This window comes from Pelophylax lessonae (assembly GCF_965119305.1).
Source record: "Pelophylax lessonae genome assembly, chromosome: 3".
Classification (NCBI taxonomy): domain Eukaryota; kingdom Metazoa; phylum Chordata; class Amphibia; order Anura; family Ranidae; genus Pelophylax; species Pelophylax lessonae.
This window is the reverse complement of record NC_138770.1, coordinates 112,673,962-112,687,717: the sequence shown is the minus strand read 5'-3', so window position 1 is coordinate 112,687,717 and position 13,756 is coordinate 112,673,962.

The window sequence follows — 13,756 nt, the reverse complement described above, 5'->3', positions numbered from 1 at the left end:
GAAGTGGAAGTGCTCGCAGAAAAAGTTACTTAAGTAGAAGTACTAAAGTATTCAACATTTTTTTTACTTAAGTATTGCAAGTAGTTTTTTCAAAAAATTTGCTACTTAAGTACTAAAAGTAAAAAGTACCAGTAGTTTTGAAAAAAAATTTCTACTCAAGTACTGAAAGTAAAAGTACAAGTACTGTGTTATGTAGTTATTAAAGAAATAAGTCAAAAGTATGAACATCATATTGTTTTTATTATTTCAAATGATTTATTCAAATGATTAACCTGTGTTTGTTAGTAGTTTCTTGATGCACTTTAAGCGCTGTAGCACCATTTATTTGTTTGTTTCATATTTTCTTTTAATTGGAAAGATTTGGTATAGCAGCTTTTATTATACACAGCCTTTATTTTCGTATGCGCTGATTTACAAATTACATTATACACATTTTTTTGAGCTTTATGCAACCTGCCATCTACTGTTCTGGCAGTGGTAATTTTTTTAAAAGTAACGAGTAACTATGCAGCACAAAAAAAAAATACTTGAGTAGAAGTATCGAAATCATCGAAAAAATGTAGTGAAGTAAAAGTAGAAGTAGGAGAAAAAAATTCTACTCTAGGAAAGTACAGATACCGCATTTCGGTACTTAAGTACAGTACTTAAGTAGTTCTACTTCGTTACTATACATCTCTGCCGCCAGCATGCAGATGCATTGCACACTCACCGAACTTTGTTGACCCCTTGTACAGGGAGTCAAATGCACAAGAGGCAGAGATGTATAGTAACTAAGTAGAACTACTTCACTACTGTACTTAAGTACCGAAAGGCGGTATCTGTACTTTCCTAGAGTAGAATCTTTTTCTCCTACTTCCACTTTTACTTCACTACATTTTTTCAGTGATTTCAATACTTCTACTCCGATATTTTTTTTGTGGTGCATAGTTACTCGTTACAATTATAAAAATTACCACTGCCAGAACAGTAGATGGCAGGTTTCATGAAGCTCAAAACATGTGTATTATCAGCGCATACGAAAATAAATGCTACTGTATGTATAAATAAAAGCTGCATTTGAAATAATAAAAAAACAATATGATGTTCAAACTTTTGACTTCTTTCTTTAATAACTACATAACACAGTACTTGTACTTTTACTTTCAGTACTTGAGTTGCAAATTTTTTTAAAAAACTACTTGCAATACTTAAGTACAAAAAATGTTGAATACTTTAGTACTTCTACTCAAGTCACTTTTTGATCAAGCACTTCCACTTCTACTCAAGTCACTTTTTGATTGAGCACTTTTACTCAAGTATGGGTTTCGAGTACTTTATACAACTCTGACAAGAGGGGTAATCACAAGAGATCACAGACTGGTCACCATGCAGTTGTATCCAAATCACTGCTGACATTCGCCCAAATATCCATATAGGGAATTTCTCAAAGGGATATAACCGTGCTCCAGTACTCTAATAAAGTATACAAGCAAGGAGGAAGAGAGAAGAGAGCTCTTACAGTGTAGTAATTATAAAAGATGTATTTAAAAACCAATAATATTGCACTTACATATAGATAGATGAAGTTCAGCATGTGAAGTAATGGGAGCGCTAGTTTGCGTTCCACCTGCGTTTCAACTACCGAAAATGACGTATCCCAAGAAGCACCACCCAACACCATTTTGTCAGTCTACGTCTGACGTCATCAGGAGATGACGTCAGACATAGGCTGACGAAACGGTGTTGGGTGGAGCTTCTTGGGATACTTAATTTCTGGTAGTTGAAACGCAGGTGGAATGCAAATGGCTTTCCCATTACTTTACATGCTGTGCATCTGTATGCTGGTGGAAAGGATAGCGTTATATCTGGGCTAACGGTGGATGTTTACTACACTGGGACTATTCTCGATTTTTTATGGACTATATATTTCACTTGTTGTTTAATGATTTTTTTCACTTTAATTTTTTTCACTTTGGTGGTGTTTAAAAAGCTGTATGTTAATGTATTGCATATATGTGTCATAACTCATTATATATCAAATTAAGAAGCATGTTTTTTTAATATATTTTGATCATACAAATTCCAGTGCCTCTGTGTATGGAATAGCCTGCTTATTGGCAGGCAAATCACTCTATGAGAGGGATAGACCTTCAAAGCCTATGTAAACCTAAAAATAAAAAAATGTAATTTATAGCTAAACTCTCTCAATCAACATTGACTATTTTGAATGCCTTCGTTGCTAGCATTAGTAATTAGATAGGAGGGTATATTATATGTCCTTGTTTTAAACTTGTTTTTTTACATTTCTTCAGTTACTTCCTGGTTTCTGGTCTGAGCCAAAATGATGTGATAGATTCCAAGGGTTTTCATGGGCATTTTTTTCCTTTGATCCGGAGAAGGGGCTTTCTCAGCTAAGCACACACTCCTGCCTGCAGGCTGAGCTAAGGGCAAATGGATTCCAGGAAGTAAATGCTACGTGAACTGAAAATGCCACGGCTAGAAATGGTAGGGGGTTTTTTCTTAACAAAATAAAGCACGGAGATATAGATATCTAGGTGACTTTGTTTTGAATATTAAAATTGAATTTGATGGACTTTTAAGATTCTGGTGCTCAGGTACAGTTTCATTCTGCTTTAAAAGAGATTTGGGGTTTATGAAAAAAAAATAAACCTAATCACCTAGGTGGATGGTGCAGGAAGAGAGCCACCCTGTAGTCATCTTTTGGGTATAGCTCATTAAAGAGGTGGTCAATATCTGTACATAGCAGTGAGCTACGATAGGAGTATGGTAACAAACAAATAACAGTGGTCTCATACAAAGACTTTTCAAGGTTATATTTAACAGTGAAGCAAATTAGAGAAATTTATTGTTGGGGTTTACATGCACTTTAACCACTTTACCACCGGAGCATTTTGCTGTCTTACGTCCAGGCCACTTTTTGCGATTCGGCACTGTGCGACTTTAACTGACAAAGTACCCAAACGAAATTTACGTCCTTTTTTCCCCACAAATAGAGCTTTCTTTTGGTGGTATCACCTGTGCGATTTTTACTTTTTGCGCTATAAACAAAAAAAGAGCGTAAATTTTGAAAAAATAACAATATTTTTCACATTTTTTATATGAAATCCCCCCCCCCCCCAAAAAAAATGTAAAAATCAAAATGTTTTTAAATTTTTGGCCAATTTGTTTTCTGCTACCTATGTTTGGTAAAAAAAATCACAATAAGCGTATTTTGATTGGTTTGCGCAAAAGTTATTGCGTTTACTAACTAAGGGAAATATTTCTGTCATTTTTGGTGTTTTTTTTTTTAACGAGTAATGGCGGCGAACTGCAATTTTTTTTGCGGGACTGCGACATTGCGGCGGACAGATCGGACCCTTGACTGACATTTTTGACACTTTTGGAGGTACCAGTGACATTACTACAGTAATCAGTGCTATAAATATGCACTGTTACTGTAAAATGACACTGGCAGGGAAGTGGTTAATTTTATTGGAGAGGGAGGGGTTAATGTATGCCTGGTGCTTACTGACGTGTGTGGGGGGAGGTGACTGAGTGACACAGGGACAAATCGCAGGTTCAGCTATGCTGAACCCTGCAATCTGTCACTGCCTGTCACTTAGGAGATCCGCCCGCTTTGTTTACATAAGCAGGCGGATCTCCAGACTCGATTCCCCGATGATCGGGGAAGAGCAGCGGCGATCGCCGCCGCTCCTCCCCTGGCCCGACTCCCGCTGTGAATGAATACAGCGGGAGCGAGCCTCCGGCGGCGCGCGTGCGCCGCCCACAAGGGGAGGAGTCCAGCGACGTAGGTCTACGTCGCTGGACGGGAACTAACCACTTTGCCGCAGTAGAGCTCCAGTGAGCGGTCGGCAAGTGGTTAAATATGACCCAATCTAATGTGACAATTTAGTAGGCTAGCAATAGAAGGCTCAGTAAAACTAAGTAATTGTCCTGTTAAATTAACTTAAATCGTTTCACTGCTCAGAGGCCAGCTTGTATCCTCCTTATCTATTGTTCGGGAGACATTCCTGTGAAATGGTACATTTTTCAGGGCACTGCTTAGGTAAAATCCATATTTTTAGACATTCCTATGACATAGTAAAACTTCACATGAGGCCCACTTTAAACTTTGGGCTTCAGTGGAAGGGTGGAAGATTCCAGGGTGGTCATTAATGATTTGGTGATTTTCAACAGTAGTCCAAAAGGCAGGAGGTGCACTGTTACAAAGTGTGGAGACAATCCCAATAGTAGAAGCCCAGTCAGCGTGAAAAGAAAAGGAAAAAGGAGGCGCAAACACCTAGGGCATTACCTGTGGTCAGCATAAAAAATGTTTTAATAAAATGCCAAAAAACATACTCACAGACAAGAAGAGTAAGATCGCATTACAAGAATCCACCACACATGGAATGGAACATGTCCCTGTAGAAAGGACTGCTAACGTGTTTCGGGAGTCAAGCTCCCTTCATCAGAGCTGGTTTTACTATGAGCAGGACCAAATAAATAATAACATCAATTAGACAGGTTCCTCCCGCTTCCTGTGGGCGGTGGGTGGGACCATCCAGCGCATAGACAACCCCTCTGTCCTCATTTACCTCAGAATTGATGTTAGTATTTATTTGGGCCTGCTCATAGTAAGACCAGCTCTGATGAAGGTAGCGTTAGCGGTCCTTTCTACAGGGACATGTTCCATTCTATGTATGGTGGATTCTTGTAATGCGATTTTACTCTTCTTGTCTGTGTGTATGCTTTTTGGCATTTTATTAAAACATTTTTTATGGTGACCACGGGTAATGCACTAGGTGTTTGCGCCTCCTTTTTCCTTTTCTTTCATGTGCTTATGTTGGAGTTCCCTGCCTGAGGAGGGCAGCACGCCGGTCATCCCCTTTGGAGTGAGCGCTTGGCTGAATTGTTTGTTTCGGGTAAAAAGCACCAGAGGGGCATGGCCAAAATGCAGGAACTGTAGCTAAAGCCTTGTTAACGCATCAACATATGTATTTGCCCCCCCTAATTTTGCTATTGTAAGTGTATTATGCAGTGGCACCCACTTTGGGAGGAGAACTGACAGAAGTAAAACGGGAGTTCTTTGAGCGGGGCTATTTTTTGGATGTGGTCAAAAAAATGGAGAGTTACAGTTTGTGAACGGCGTTGTCACCATTTTTCTTAAAATGTAGCCATGAAGCAAAGGAGTGGGTGAATGTGCATTCCTTTTTACATTCTGTGGCAGTATTTAGCGGTTTGGCTGAAGTTGCTTTTTCATAGAAAAGCTTTTAGGGTGGCTTACATATAACCATTTTACTCTCTGATATAACCAGTAGGAATTCAGCAGCTATCTCTATGTAAACATCCTCTGTTATTACCTTCTACTTTATTCTGATATATGGCAGCTATAGAATCTTATAGCAAATGACCTTCTGTTGCAATATCATATGGCATAAGATAGGAAGAACTTTTTAAGTGTTTTAGAATATTTTATTGCCTGTTCCTGCATCTCCTGCCTTGTGTAATAGGCTTTACACTGTACACAGAGTAGGTTATCAATGTCCAGATAGTAAAGAATTCTAATAATGTATTTTGTAAACATCACATACGTTGCTTTTAAGCCGAATTCCAGGCAATCAACTAAATAGGAACAAGTACATACTCAAAATGATCGTTCAAGTTAAATTTTTTAGGGTGTATGCACATGGACAATAATACACATTTTACATGCATAGAGTACATTTCCTGCTGCCTTCCCTTCCGCGGAGCTGCTGGTGCTCTATACAGCCATTTACTTGTTATTTTGATCAAGAAATACAAACAACTACTTCTCATTATCCTCATAGAAAGCATCCCTTTCAGTGAAGTCCAGGGTAGCTCTGGTAGACCAAGCCAGTCTATGAGTAAAAGCAGCACACATAGGGCTCTTTCACACGGAGCGGACCGCATTGCGATCCGCTCCGGCACTTTTTTTTTTTTTTTTTCATGGAGCGGATGACACTTGTGTCATCCACTCTTTATGTCCGCATATCATCCCATCCGTTTGCAGATGATATACGGACATAATGTATGTCTATGGGCATTGCGGATGTCAGCGGATGACACTGCTGACATCCGATTTTGCATCCGGTCCGTTATTTAAACGAAACAAAAATAGGGTTCTGTTCCGTTCCAAAAAAACGGAACAGAACTGAAAGGACGAAAATCAGATGTCAGCGGATGGTCATTAGTACAGTATTATCACTGATCACTCTATTAGTGTCACTAGAGTCAGTTAATCATTTAGTGTCCCTCCAAGCCAGTGTCAGCTAGCGCCCGATTGTCCGCCACACTATCACAGCCACACAATAAGTCACTGATCACTGCCATTAGTATAATGTCTGTATAGATCAGTATCTTGATCACGATCAGAACTATGCTAGTGTGCCCAATAGTATAGTGCCCCCAGAAAATGCAGTGTTAGCAGGATTACACCCAGTCACTGCCAGCACTTTCCACTTCTAACAGAATGCATTTTGGCCAGAATTTATGAAGAAATTACATTTAATGGATATGTTTTAGAAAAGAAAAACAGAAAATATAGATTTTTTTCACAAACTTTTTTGGTCTTTGTTCTTTTATATAATATGAAATAAAAATAGTAGTGATCAAATACCACCAAAAGAAAGCTCTATTTGTGTGAAAATATGATATACATTTAATTTGGGTACATTGTTGCATGACTGTGCAATTGTCAAGTAGCGCAGTGCTGCGTAGCATAAACATGACCTGGTCATGAAGGGGGTAAAACCTTCCGGAGGTCAAGTGTTTAATGCAGGTTTCCTACATTCTGTTATTGTATGATTCCTGCTAAGACACTAGCAAATTGGTTTACTAAAACCGAATGGAGAGTGCAAAATCTGGTTCAATACTGTATAGAAACCAATCAGCTTGCACTTTTTTTTTGTCAAGCTTAAAGTGATAGTAAACAGAGACATGCTAATATCTCACATAGATCATATATTCCATGACACTGTATTTAATTTTCTAAAAATAAAATCCTCTAAGTAGCTTTTTCCTGCAGCACAGTTGTGTGGTCCCATGAACTTTCGCTGTTATTTGGCATCTGAAGAGAAAGATCCTTAGGAGAATCTTCTGTTACTCAGCTGATGTATTCTCTCTACAGTATGAGTCTGTGTCTGGCCAGAGCTAATTGGTGCTTTGCCGGTCACATGACTAAAAGAAACAGTTTCAGAATAGCAATTCAAAATAAATTATAAAAATTAAAAAAAAAAAAAAAGTTTTAGGCTCCTTTCACACGGCCGCTCCGTGTGAAAGGTCCGTTGCGGGACTTTTTTTTTTTTTTCTTCCACGGAGCGGATGACATTTCTGTCATCCGCTCCGTGTGCCCGCATATCATCCCATCCGTTTGTGGATGATATGCGGACATAATGTAAGTATATGGCACTGCGGATGTCAGCGGATGACACCGCTGACATCCGATTTTCCTTCCTTTCCGTTTTTTACACGGAAGGAAAAATGGGGTTCTGTTCCGTTCGTAAAAACGGAACAGAAATGAAAGGAGGAAAATCGGATGTCAGTGGATGGTATTCCGCTGACATCCGCAGTGCCATTCACTTACATTATGTCCGCAAATCATCCGCAAACGGATGGGATGATTTGCGGACACACGGAGCGGCCGTGTGAAAGGAGCCTTATAGCTCCCAATACATATTTATTGAACAACAAATGTGTATTTTTTGTGCATGAATATGGTGTAAGTGGAGTCAGAGATGGATGACACTAGCTTTAATTTTGTTCAGACAGTATCTGCATCCAAGGCTCTTTTTTTACATGTATTTGCAATTACATTTGATATATTTAGTACTGATTTATATTAAAACTATGCGTTTTTGTGGGTCTCTTAGGTAATGTAATCAATCAGAAATAATATATCCCACCCTCATAACGTTTAGCAGTAGGAGGACATGGAGGAGGAGGAGGGAGGGGACTCTATAGTCATATGAGATGTACAGAGAAGAAAAATAAGGAAAATAAAGCTTAAATACACTTTTGTTGAGAAAAAAACATTCCCCTCTGGGTGATCTCTGTACATTACAAGCAGGGGAGGGCTGGCAGCCTTAAGCCTGGGGGGCAAGTCCGGTCAAGTGGCCCGTTGAACTACCGAATCAACTCACCTTCCATGCCCAGCTTTTTAGTGGGACTGCGACATTGCGACGGACAAATCTGACACAAAGTGACACTTTTTGGGGACCAGTGACACTAATACAGTGATCAGTGCTAAAAAATGCACTGCTACTGTATAAATGACAATGGCAGGAAAGGGGTTAACAGTAGGGGTGATCAAGGGGTTAAGTTTGCTCCTAGGGAATGCTTTCTTACTGTGTGGGGGATGGATGTACTAGAGAAAATAAAAAGATCTGTGTTTCAGCTCAGCTGAAACACAGATCTCCATCTTCCTGTGACAGAACAGCCGTCTGCCTTGTTTACAAAGGCAGACCGCCGTTCTCACATTCTCCTGCATGATCGCAGGTGACCTGCTGATTGGCTCCCGCTGTGTCGCGTCCCCTAGAACCCGTGCACAAAATCACGCATCGGTATGTGATTTTGCACAGCCAGGCCGCCCTGCCACACTACATATGCGGTGGGCGGTCTGGAAGTGGTTAAGCTGGATGAGTGGGTCCTGTAGTCCTTCACTATTTGGGGGATCGGGGGTGGGTGACACATGCTGAGCTCTGAGGGGCTTATGCTGGGACCTGTAGTCCTTCACTTTTGGGGGGGATTACATCCCCAAAAGCAAAGGACTGCAAGTCCAGCATTAACCCTGGCTGAGATCTACACATGTGACCTCCTCCTTTGCGGCCAGCTTACGCTCCCATGACACAAGGGGGAGCCCTAGGGGACCTCAGGGACCCAATACCTTTAAAGAGGTTGTAAACCCATGAAACTTTTTTTTTTTTGCTGCAACCTGAAAGGGAAAAAACCCATAATGAGCTAGTATGCATCGCATACTAGCTCATTATGAAATACTTACCTTAGAACGAGCCCCCGCCGTGCTGCCCGCTTACCTGTATGACGGGCGACATGTCCAGTCACCCGTCTTCCGGGATTGCGGCATCCGGCCATCTGATTGGCCGGAGCCGCGGGAGCCGACAGTCACAGTCACGGCACCAGAGCGCATGCGCCAGTGACGTCACTGGCTGCATGTCAGGTAAATATCTCCTAAACTGTAAATGTTTAGGAGATATTTACAGTACCTATAGGTAAGCCTTATCATAGGATCACCTATAGGTACAAGTGTCAGAGGAGAGCTCCTGGGAAACTGGAAGTTCATGTGGGTAAGCGTCCCTCCCTCACATTTTAATTTTGTTTTCGTTCAATAGCGAAAACGGAATTGATTTTCGTCATATTTTTCGTCAGTGGAGGAAAATGTGCTGTACTTTTCGTTTCGTTTTTGTCACTGTAAAAAGGCTGCTGACGAAAATTTTGACAAAAATTTTTTCCTCTACAAAATTAACACTGCTGGTCACCTGATATTCTTTTGGTTGTTTTTGTATTTTCTTTTGTTGTGATTATTAAAAAGATTACTGTCTCATATATGCGTACACCTGTTTGCCCGCATGGGTTGCACAGACATTCCATGCACCTGGGTGCAGGCAGCCCCATTCATGTCTTTAGGCACACAGTGGCTGCACAGACACAGCCGCTACTCCAAATGTAGAAACGCTGCAAGTGTACATGTGTGTTCCCAAAAGCATACTTACAACCTGCATGGCTGTAAATTTCAAAACAGCCAACTTTTCTAAACTGCACTTCATACCAAAAGATATTAAATGGGATCAAATTCTAGACTCCTTGAACACTGAGGAGTGCTTTAAGATCATATTAAATAAAGGTATCAGCCAGTGCATTCTAATGGGCAAGAGCTAAGGTTAAACATGGGTGGTTAAACTTTAAAGAGGTTGTAAACCCCCAAAAAAAGTTTTTTTCTTTTTGCAACCTGAAAGAGAAACACATAATGAGCTAGCTTACTTACCTTAGAACGAGCCCCCGCCGTGCCGCCTGCTTACCTGTACGACGGGCGACATGTCCAGTCGCCCGTCTTCCGGGATCACGGCATCCGGCCATCTGATTGGCTGGAGACCCGCAGTGACGTCACTCCCGCGCACGGGGGCGGAGGCGACGGTCACGGCATGGGGCTCTGAAGAAACGGCACCAGCGGCCGTTCCTTCAGAGTGCATGCGCCAGTGACGTCATTGGCTGCAGGTCAGGTAAATATCTCTTTAAAGAGGAAGTAAACCCTCCTCTGACACTTTTACCTATAGGTAAGCCTTTATTAAGGCTTACCTATAGGTACTGTAAATATCTCCTAAAAATGCACCGTCTAGGAGATATTTACCTTACATGCAGCCAGTGACGTCACTGGCGCATGCGCTCTGAAGGAACGGCCGCTGGTGCCGTTCCTTCAGAGTCCCGTGCCGTGACCGTCGGCTCCCGCGCTCGTGCGCGGGAGTGACGTCACCGCGGCTTCGGCCAATCAGATGGGCGAATGCCGCTATCCCGGAAGACAGGCGACTGGACATGTCGCCCGTCATCCAGCTAAGCGGGCGGCACGCCGGGGGCTCGTTCTAAGGTAAGTATTTCATAATGAGCTAGTATGCGATGCATACTAGCTCATTATGTGTTTCTCTTGCAGGGTCAAAAAGAAAAAAAAAAAAGGGTTTACAACCTCTTTAACTGGACTGTATACAGCATGTATATTGATGTCTAGCTGCTCCTGGCTCTAAATACTTGTCTCATACCTGTATAATACAGGTATGAGACAGGTATATAGTGCCAGGAACAGCTAAACATCAATATACATGCTGTATACAGTGCCAGGGGGAAAGTACAGGGAAAAAATGTCCACACATGACACTTTTTCTTTTTGTCACTCACTGGCTGCTCTTCTTCGAGTCCCGACCACCTCACAGACACTGTCCACCGCAGCAGGTAACTTCACTTAGAATCTGGATTGCCGCCGTTGCCCGTTGCAGACTGCAGTTTACCAGGCCAGGCCAGCCCTCTCTTCTGCATCGGCCCCACGTTGATGGGATGTAGGGAGGAGCCTGAGCTGGGAGGGGCCGGGCGGCTGGGGCCAGTGATCGGCGCGGAGGACGGCTGACCGCGGCGCTTTGCATGATGGGTCCTTGTCGTCCTCTCTGCTCTGGAGACCGCTACGTCATTGGTTGCTAGACGCTAAGCGGCTGGTGATCTAGCAACCAGGTCTCCAGGGCAGTCGCCGGCCGCGGCCAGCAGGAACTTCCAGGGCAGGAAGTGACAGCGTGTCTGTGACTCCATTTTCAATGCATCGGCATTCGAGTACCGACTAGCGACTACCGTACCGACGGACTGACTCAAAACTGAGCGGCCTTTTCTGAGGGGGATGAGATCGGCCCGGGGGGAAATTTCCACCTTGCCCCCCGGCCCAGCCCGCGCCTGATTACAAGGATTTAAGGAAACTTTGTTGCAGATTCCTACCTTTTGTTATTCTAAAGAAATCATTGTTTGTTCCGCTGTGCTGAGTGGGTCTAATGGGAGTGGTTTCATAATTATCTGTCAGCTGTGGCAGCTGCAGGGCTCTAATGAGGAAATCTGCTGGGCCTGCATCCCTTTAGACGTGTTCCTATTGGGAGTATCTCACCAAAAATTAAATTTTTGTTGCAGGGGATGCCAGAAATCTGACTTGTATCTTATGCAGACTTCTGCCAATCACACAAGCAGGAAATGATGTTTCTGGGGTGTGGTCAGTATACATTCTGTGTACAGAACAACTCCAGGTAGCCATATTGCATTGCATTTTCAGAAAATTACAACAGCTGCAGATTGAAAAGGAAAGGTCATTTTTATTAACATTCAATTACAATATGATTTGTGTCACAATTGACTGACTATGGTATATTGTTTTTTCTTTGTAAAATGGAATGAAAATACCGCTATAAACTTTTGTAGCTGTACAACACTCACCCAGCGCTACAAGACACCACTTCAAATATAGAGATTATAATATATAACACCTTAAACAAAGCAGCCGCTATAGCTCAAAATATGAATTAATAACATATGTATAAATATACCCTCAAATGAGAGTCCTGCTGGGCAAAAAACACATTAGCAGCGCTACATATTAATCCTCAGCAGTTAAGTATTTCTGCAAAAGTTCATAAAAAAACGTAGTCCTTCTGATGGATAGAGAAAGCCCTTCACCGGTGTATGAGGATCTAAAACCTGCACCATCACCACACCTCCAGTGCTGGCCCCTAGGTATTAAACACTCACCGACAGGACTGTAGGTACTTGACATGCTCTAAAGCAGTGGTTCTCAACTCCGGTCCTCAGGACCCACTAATAGGCCAGGTTTGAAAGGTAACTGAAATATATCACATATAGGCCCATATATCTGGCCTGTTAGTGGGTCCCGAGGACTAGAGTTGAGAACCACTGCTCTAAAGGATAGTTTCTCTGCACCTCCCACTGATAGAAAGAAGAAAGCTTGTACTCCTCCTGTATCCACTGGATGTTCAGCGACATGTAACCCAAAAATTCCAGACTCATATAGATCACATGAAATAATAGGAAGGACTCATAGGGTAATATTGCTTTTTCCCCTTTTTTCAATAGTTCTCATATCCCCCCTGTTCTCAGCTCTGTAGCTGTTGGCACTGTGGAACAATATATCCACAAAGTGCACAGCAGAAGCACTGAAGTCGTTCTCTCAGTAGCTCAGCTCACCCTGCTCATCCTGCTATCCCTCGTCCTGTTGGTGAGTGTTTAATACCTAGGTGCCAGCACTGGAGGTGTGGTGATGGTGCAGGTTTGAGATCCTCATACACTGGTGAAGGATTTTCTCTATATATCAGAAGGACTATGTTTTTTTATGAACTTTTGCAGAAATACTTATCCGCTGAGGATTCATCATATGTTGCGCTGCTAATGTGTTTTTTGCCCAGGAGGACTTTTATTTGAGGGTATATTTACACATATGTTATTAATTGTTTTTTCCGAATTTGTTATTTTTCTCCACACAAAAGTGGAGTTACCCTTTAAGTTCTTAGAAGGCAACCGAAATATAAGCATGCTCAGTAGAGGACACCAGCTGGTCTACACAATCTCAGCCTGCAATGGGGACACAGAGAAGATGGGGGGGGGGGGGCATCTGAAGGCAAGATCAACCAGGTATATCTACACAAAACAAATGCTTTAGTAGCTTTTTGAGTATGCACTCTCTGTTATATAGCATGTAAAGAGAGTCTTTCACGGTTTGCCTGATTTAACTACATTAATTAAGCAAAGCAATTACAGTGCTAACTTTAAACAGTATATATATCTATTTTTTTACTTAAATATTTCAACAAGAAAGCTTATACCAGTGTTATCCTCAGCTCAGTATTTAAAAGACAATTACACCTGTAAAGGCTCACATCTGTTTATCCTATGTTTCATGTTTAACAAATGACTATATTAAATTGTGTCCAATACTGTGCTCTACTAAGCATTGTACATACAGGCCTTTAAAGTGTTTAGTTTATTGGAGTGTAACATGATGAGTTTCTAAGTATAGACGTGCGTAATATTTTCCTTTCAAAGTCTCATAATCTATCTTTATTTCCACATAAAATTACAATCTAATTATGGAAAACATGAGGTTTCTTCTCAAAATGGTCAACCATATAAAAGGAGATGTAGAGTCAATCACTAAAATCTCTTATATTCTTTACGATGTTAAAAAGTCATTGTTGATATTTTAAATTTGCAG